Source organism: Petromyzon marinus, unplaced genomic scaffold (assembly GCF_048934315.1).
Source record: "Petromyzon marinus isolate PM22_M1 ecotype Great Lakes invasive population unplaced genomic scaffold, UKy_Petmar_22M1.pri1.0 PM_Scaffold_12, whole genome shotgun sequence".
Classification (NCBI taxonomy): domain Eukaryota; kingdom Metazoa; phylum Chordata; class Hyperoartia; order Petromyzontiformes; family Petromyzontidae; genus Petromyzon; species Petromyzon marinus.
This window is the reverse complement of record NW_027423080.1, coordinates 1,994,846-2,001,813: the sequence shown is the minus strand read 5'-3', so window position 1 is coordinate 2,001,813 and position 6,968 is coordinate 1,994,846.

Genomic DNA, 6,968 nt, shown 5'->3' with positions numbered 1-6,968 from the left:
AGACTCCCACAGGGTTCGTGTGCTAATCAGTGAGACTCCCATAGGGATCAGTGTTAATCAGTGAGACTCCCATAGGGTTCAGTGTTAATCAATGAGACTCCCATATGGTTCAGTGTTAATCAGTGAGACTCCCACAGGGTTCAGTGTTAATGAGTGAGACTCCCACAGGGTTCAGTGTTAATCAGTGAGACTCCCTCAGGGTTCAGGTGTTAATCAGTGAGACTCCCATAGGGTTCAGTGTTAATCAGTGAGACTCCCACAGGGTTCAGTGTTAATCAGTGAGACTCCCATAGGGTTCAGTGTTAATCAGTGAGACTCCCTCAGGGTTCAGTGTTAATCAGTGAGACTCCCACAGGGTTCAGTGTTAATCAGTGAGACTCCCATAGGGTTCAGTGTTAATCAGTGAGATTCCCATAGGGTTCAGTGTTAATCAGTGAGACTCCTACAGTGTTCAGTTTTAATCAGTGAGACTCCCATAGGGTTCAGCGTTAATCTGTGAGACTCCCATAGGGTTCAGTGTTAATCAGTGAGACTCCCACAGGGTTCAGTGCTAATCAGTGAGACTCCCATAGGGTTCAGTGTTAATCAGTGAGACTCCCACAGGGTTCAGTGTTAATCAGTGAGACTCCCATAGGGTTCAGTGTTAATCAGTGAGACTCCCACAGTGTTCAATGTTAATCTGTGAGACTCCCATAGGGTTCAGTGTTAATCAGTGAGACTCCCTCAGGGTTCAGTGTTAATCAATGAGACTCCCTCTGGGTTCAGTGTTAATCAGTGAGACTCCCATAGGGTTCAGTGTTAATCAGTGAGATTCCCACAGGGTTCAGTGTTAATCAGTGAGACTCCCACAGGGTTCATGTGTTAATCAGTGAGACTCCCACAGTGTTCAGTGTTAATCAGTGAGACTCCCATAGGGTTCAGTGTTAATCAGTGAGACTCCCACAGGGTTCAGTGTTAATCATTGAGAATCCCATAGAGTTCAGTGTTAATCAGTGGGACTCCCACAGGGTTCAGAGTTAATCAGTGAGACTCCCACAGGGTTCAGTGTTAATCAGTGAGACTCCCATAGGGTTCAGTGTTAATCAGTGAGACTCCCTCAGGGTTCAGTGTTAATCAGTGAGACTCCCACAGGGTTCAGTGTTAATCAGTGAGACTCCCATAGGGTGCAGTGTTAATCAGTGAGATTCCCATAGGGTTCAGTGTTAATCAGTGAGACTCCTACAGTGTTCAGTGTTAATCAGTGAGACTCCCATAGGGTTCAGCGTTAATCTGTGAGACTCCCATAGGGTTCAGTGTTAATCAGTGAGACTCCCACAGGGTTCAGTGCTAATCAGTGAGACTCCCATAGGGTTCAGTATTAATCAGTGAGACTCCCACAGGGTTCAGTGTTAATCAGTGAGACTCCCATAGGGTTCAGTGTTAATCAGTGAGACTCCCACAGTGTTCAATGTTAATCTGTGAGACTCCCATAGGGTTCAGTGTTAATCAGTGAGACTCCCACAGGGTTCAGTGTTAATCAGTGAGACTCCCTCTGGGTTCAGTGTTAATCAGTGAGACTCCCATAGGGTTCAGTGTTAATCAGTGAGATTCCCACAGGGTTCAGTGTTAATCAGTGAGACTCCCACAGGGTTCATGTGTTAATCAGTGAGACTCCCACAGTGTTCAGTGTTAATCAGTGAGACTCCCATAGGGTTCAGTGTTAATCAGTGAGACTCCCACAGGGTTCAGTGTTAATCATTGAGAATCCCATAGAGTTCAGTGTTAATCAGTGGGACTCCCACAGGGTTCAGTGTTAATCAGTGAGACTCCCACAGGGTTCAGTGTTAATCAGTGAGACTCCCTCAGGGTTCAGTGTTAATCAGTGAGACTCCCACAGGGTTCAGTGTTAATCAGTGAGACTCCCATAGGGTTCAGTGTTAATCAGGGAGATTCCCATAGAGTTCAGTGTTAATCAGTGAGACTCCCACAGTGTTCAGTGTTAATCAGTGAGACTCCCATAGGGTTCAGCGTTAATCTGTGAGACTCCCTCAGGGTTCAGTGTTAATCAGTGAGACTCCCACAGGGTTCAGTGTTAATCAGTGAGACTCCCACAGGGTTCAGTGTTAATCAGTGAGACTCCCACAGGGTTCAGTTTTAATCAGTGAGAATCCCACAGGGTGCAGTGTTAATCATTGAGAATCCCATAGAGTTCAGTGTTAATCAGTGAGACTCCCATAGGGTTCATTGTTAATCAGTGATACTTCCATAGGGTTCAGTGTTAATCAGTGAGACTCCAATAGGTTTCAGTGTTAATCAGTGAGACTTCCACAGGGTTCAGTGTTAATCAGTGAGACTCCCATAGGGTTCAGTGTTAATCAGTGAGACTCCCTCAGGGTTCAGTGTTAATTAGTGAGACTCCCATAGGGTTAAGTGTTAATCAGTGAGACTCCCATAGGGTGCAGTGTTAATCAGTGAGACTCCCACAGGGTTCATTGTTAATCAGTGAGACTCCCACAGGGTTCAGTGTTAATCAGTGAGACTCCCATAGGGTTCAGTGTTAATCAGTGAGGCTCCCACAGGGTTCAGTGTTAATCAGTGAGACTCCCACAGAGTTCAGTGTTAATCAGTGAGACTCCCACAGGGTTCAGTGTTAATCAGTGAGACTCCCACAGGGTTCATGTGTTAATCAGTGAGACTCCCACAGTGTTCAGTGTTAATCAGTGAGACTCCCATAGGGTTCAGTGTTAATCAGTGAGACTCCCACAGGGTTCAGTGTTAATCAGTGAGACTCCCACAGGGTTCATGTGTTAATCAGTGAGACTCCCATAGGGTTCAGTGTTAATCAGTGAGACTCCCACAGCGTTCAGTGTTAATCAGTGAGACTCCCACAGGGTTCAGTGTTAATCAGTGAGACTCCCACAGGGTTCTGTGTTAATCAGTGAGACTCCCACAGGGTTCAGTGTTAATCAGTGAGACTCCCTCAGGGTTCATGTGTTAATCAGTGAGACTCCCATAGGGTTCAGTGTTAATCAGTGAGACTCCCACAGGTTTCAGTGTTAATCAGTGAGACTCCCATAGGGTTCAGTGTTAATCAGTGAGACTCCCACAGGGTTCAGTGTTAATCAGTGAGACTCCCACAGGGTTCAGTGTTAATCAGTGAGACTCCCACAGGGTTCAGTGTTAATCAGTGAGACTCCCACAGGGTTCAGTGTTAATCAGTGAGACTCCCACAGGGTTCAGTGTTAATCAGTGAGACTCCCACAGGGTTCAGTTTTAATCAGTGAGAATCCCACAGGGTGCAGTGTTAATCATTGAGAATCCCATAGAGTTCAGTGTTAATCAGTGAGACTCCCATAGGGTTCATTGTTAATCAGTGATACTTCCATAGGGTTCAGTGTTAATCAGTGAGACTCCAATAGGTTTCAGTGTTAATCAGTGAGACTTCCACAGGGTTCAGTGTTAATCAGTGAGACTCCCATAGGGTTCAGTGTTAATCAGTGAGACTCCCTCAGGGTTCAGTGTTAATTAGTGAGACTCCCATAGGGTTAAGTGTTAATCAGTGAGACTCCCATAGGGTTCATTGTTAATCAGTGAGACTCCCACAGGGTTCATTGTTAATCAGTGAGACTCCCACAGGGTTCAGTGTTAATCAGTGAGACTCCCATAGGGTTCAGTGTTAATCAGTGAGGCTCCCACAGGGTTCAGTGTTAATCAGTGAGACTCCCACAGAGTTCAGTGTTAATCAGTGAGACTCCCACAGGGTTCAGTGTTAATCAGTGAGACTCCCACAGGGTTCATGTGTTAATCAGTGAGACTCCCACAGTGTTCAGTGTTAATCAGTGAGACTCCCATAGGGTTCAGTGTTAATCAGTGAGACTCCCACAGGGTTCAGTGTTAATCAGTGAGACTCCCACAGGGTTCATGTGTTAATCAGTGAGACTCCCATAGGGTTCAGTGTTAATCAGTGAGACTCCCACAGCGTTCAGTGTTAATCAGTGAGACTCCCATAGGGTTCAGTGTTGATCAATGAGACTCCCATATGGTTCAGTGTTAATCAGTGAGACTCCCACAGGGTTCAGTGTTAATCAGTGAGACTCCCACAGGGTTCAGTGTTAATCAGTGAGACTCCCTCAGGGTTCATGTGTTAATCAGTGAGACTCCCATAGGGTTCAGTGTTAATCAGTGAGACTCCCACAGGTTTCAGTGTTAATCAGTGAGACTCCCATAGGGTTCAGTGTTAATCAGTGAGACTCCCACAGGGTTCAGTGTTAATCAGTGAGACTCCCACAGGGTTCAGTGTTAATCAGTGAGACTCCCATAGGGTTTAGTGTTAATCAGTGAGATTCCCATAGGGTTCAGTGTTAATCAGTGAGACTCCCACAGTGTTCAGTGTTAATCAGTGAGACTCCCATAGGGTTCAGCGTTAATCTGTGAGACTCCCATAGGGTTCAGTGTTAATCAGTGAGACTCCCACAGGGTTCAGTGTTAATCAGTGAGACTCCCATAGGGTTCAGTGTTAATCAGTGAGACTCCCACAGGGTTCAGTGTTAATCAGTGAGACTCCCATAGGGTTCAGTGTTAATCAGTGAGACTCCCACAGTGTTCAATGTTAATCTGTGAGACTCCCATAGGGTTCAGTGTTAATCAGTGAGACTCCCTCAGGGTTCAGTGTTAATCAGTGAGACTCCCACAGCGTTCAGTGTTACTCAGTGAGACTCCCATAGGGTTCATTGTTAATCAGTGAGACTCCCACAGGGTTTATGTGTTAATCAGTGAGACTCCCACAGTGTTCAGTGTTAATCAGTGAGACTCCCATAGGGTTCAGTGTTAATCAGTGAGACTCCCACAGGGTTCAGTGTTAATCAGTGAGACTCCCACAGGGTTCATGTGTTAATCAGTGAGACTCCCATAGGGTTCAGTGTTAATCAGTGAGACTCCCATAGGGTTCAGTGTTAATCAATGAGACTCCCATATGGTTCAGTGTTAATCAGTGAGACTCCCACAGGGTTCAGTGTTAATCAGTGAGACTCCCACAGGGTTCAGTGTTAATCAGTGAGACTCCCTCAGGGTTCATGTGTTAATCAGTGAGACTCCCATAGGGTTCAGTGTTAATCAGTGAGACTCCCACAGGGTTCAGTGTTCATCAGTGAGACTCCCATAGGGTTCAGTGTTAATCAGTGAGACTCCCTCAGGGTTCAGTGTTAATCAGTGAGACTCCCACAGGGTTCAGTGTTAATCAGTGAGACTCCCATAGGGTTCAGTGTTAATCAGTGAGATTCCCATAGAGTTCAGTGTTAATCAGTGAGACTCCCACAGTGTTCAGTGTTAATCAGTGAGACTCCCATAGGGTTCAGCGTTAATCTGTGAGACTCCCATAGGGTTCAGTGTTAATCAGTGAGACTCCCACAGGGTTCAGTGCTAATCAGTGAGACTCCCATAGGGTTCAGTGTTAATCAGTGAGACTCCCACAGGGTTCAGTGTTAATCAGTGAGACTCCCATAGGGTTCAGTGTTAATCAGTGAGACTCCCACAGTCTTCAATGTTAATCTGTGAGACTCCCATAGGGTTCAGTGTTAATCAGTGAGACTCCCACAGGGTTCAGTGTTAATCAGTGAGACTCCCTCTGGGTTCTGTGTTAATCAGTGAGGCTCCCATAGGGTTCAGTGTTAATCAGTGAGACTCCCACAGGGTTCAGTGTTAATCAGTGAGACTCCCACAGGGTTCATGTGTTAATCAGTGAGACTCCCACAGTGTTCAGTGTTAATCAGTGAGACTCCCATAGGGTTCAGTGTTAATCAGTGAGACTCCCACAGGGTTCAGTGTTAATCATTGAGAATCCCATAGAGTTCAGTGTTAATCAGTGGGACTCCCACAGGGTTCAGTGTTAATCAGTGAGACTCCCACAGGGTTCAGTGTTAATCAGTGAGACTCCCACAGTGTTCAGTGTTAATCAGTGAGACTCCCACAGTGTTCAGTGTTAATCAGTGAGACTCCCATAGGGTTCAGCGTTAATCTGTGAGACTCCCATAGGGTTCAGTGTTAATCAGTGAGACTCCCACAGGGTTCAGTGCTAATCAGTGAGACTCCCATAGGGTTCAGTGTTAATCAGTGAGACTCCCACAGGGTTCAGTGTTAATCAGTGAGACTCCCATAGGGTTCAGTGTTAATCAGTGAGACTCCCACGGTGTTCAATGTTAATCTGTGAGACTCCCATAGGGTTCAGTGTTAATCAGTGAGACTCCCACAGGGTTCAGTGTTAATCAGTGAGACTCCCTCTGGGTTCTGTGTTAATCAGTGAGACTCCCATAGGGTTCAGTGTTAATCAGTGAGACTCCCACAGGGTTCAGTGTTAATCAGTGAGACTCCCACAGGGTTCATGTGTTAATCAGTGAGACTCCCACAGTGTTCAGTGTTAATCAGTGAGACTCCCATAGGGTTCAGTGTTAATCAGTGAGACTCCCACAGGGTTCAGTGTTAATCATTGAGAATCCCATAGAGTTCAGTGTTATTCAGTGGGACTCCCACAGGGTTCAGTGTTAATCAGTGAGACTCCTACAGGGTTCAGTGTTAATCAGTGAGACTCCCACAGGGTTCAGTGTTAATCAGTGAGACTCCCACAGGGTTCAGTGTTAATCAGTGAGACTCCCACAGTGTTCAGTGTTAATCAGTGAGACTCCCATAGGGTTCAGCGTTAATCTGTGAGACTCCCATAGGGTTCAGTGTTAATCAGTGAGACTCCCACAGGGTTCAGTGCTAATCAGTGAGACTCCCATAGGGTTCAGTGTTAATCAGTGAGACTCCCACAGGGTTCAGTGTTAATCAGTGAGACTCCCATAGGGTTCAGTGTTAATCAGTGAGACTCCCACAGTGTTCAATGTTAATCTGTGAGACTCCCATAGGGTTCAGTGTTAATCAGTGAGACTCCCACAGGGTTCAGTGTTAATCAGTGAGACTCCCTCTGGGTTCTGTGTTAATCAGTGAGACTCCCA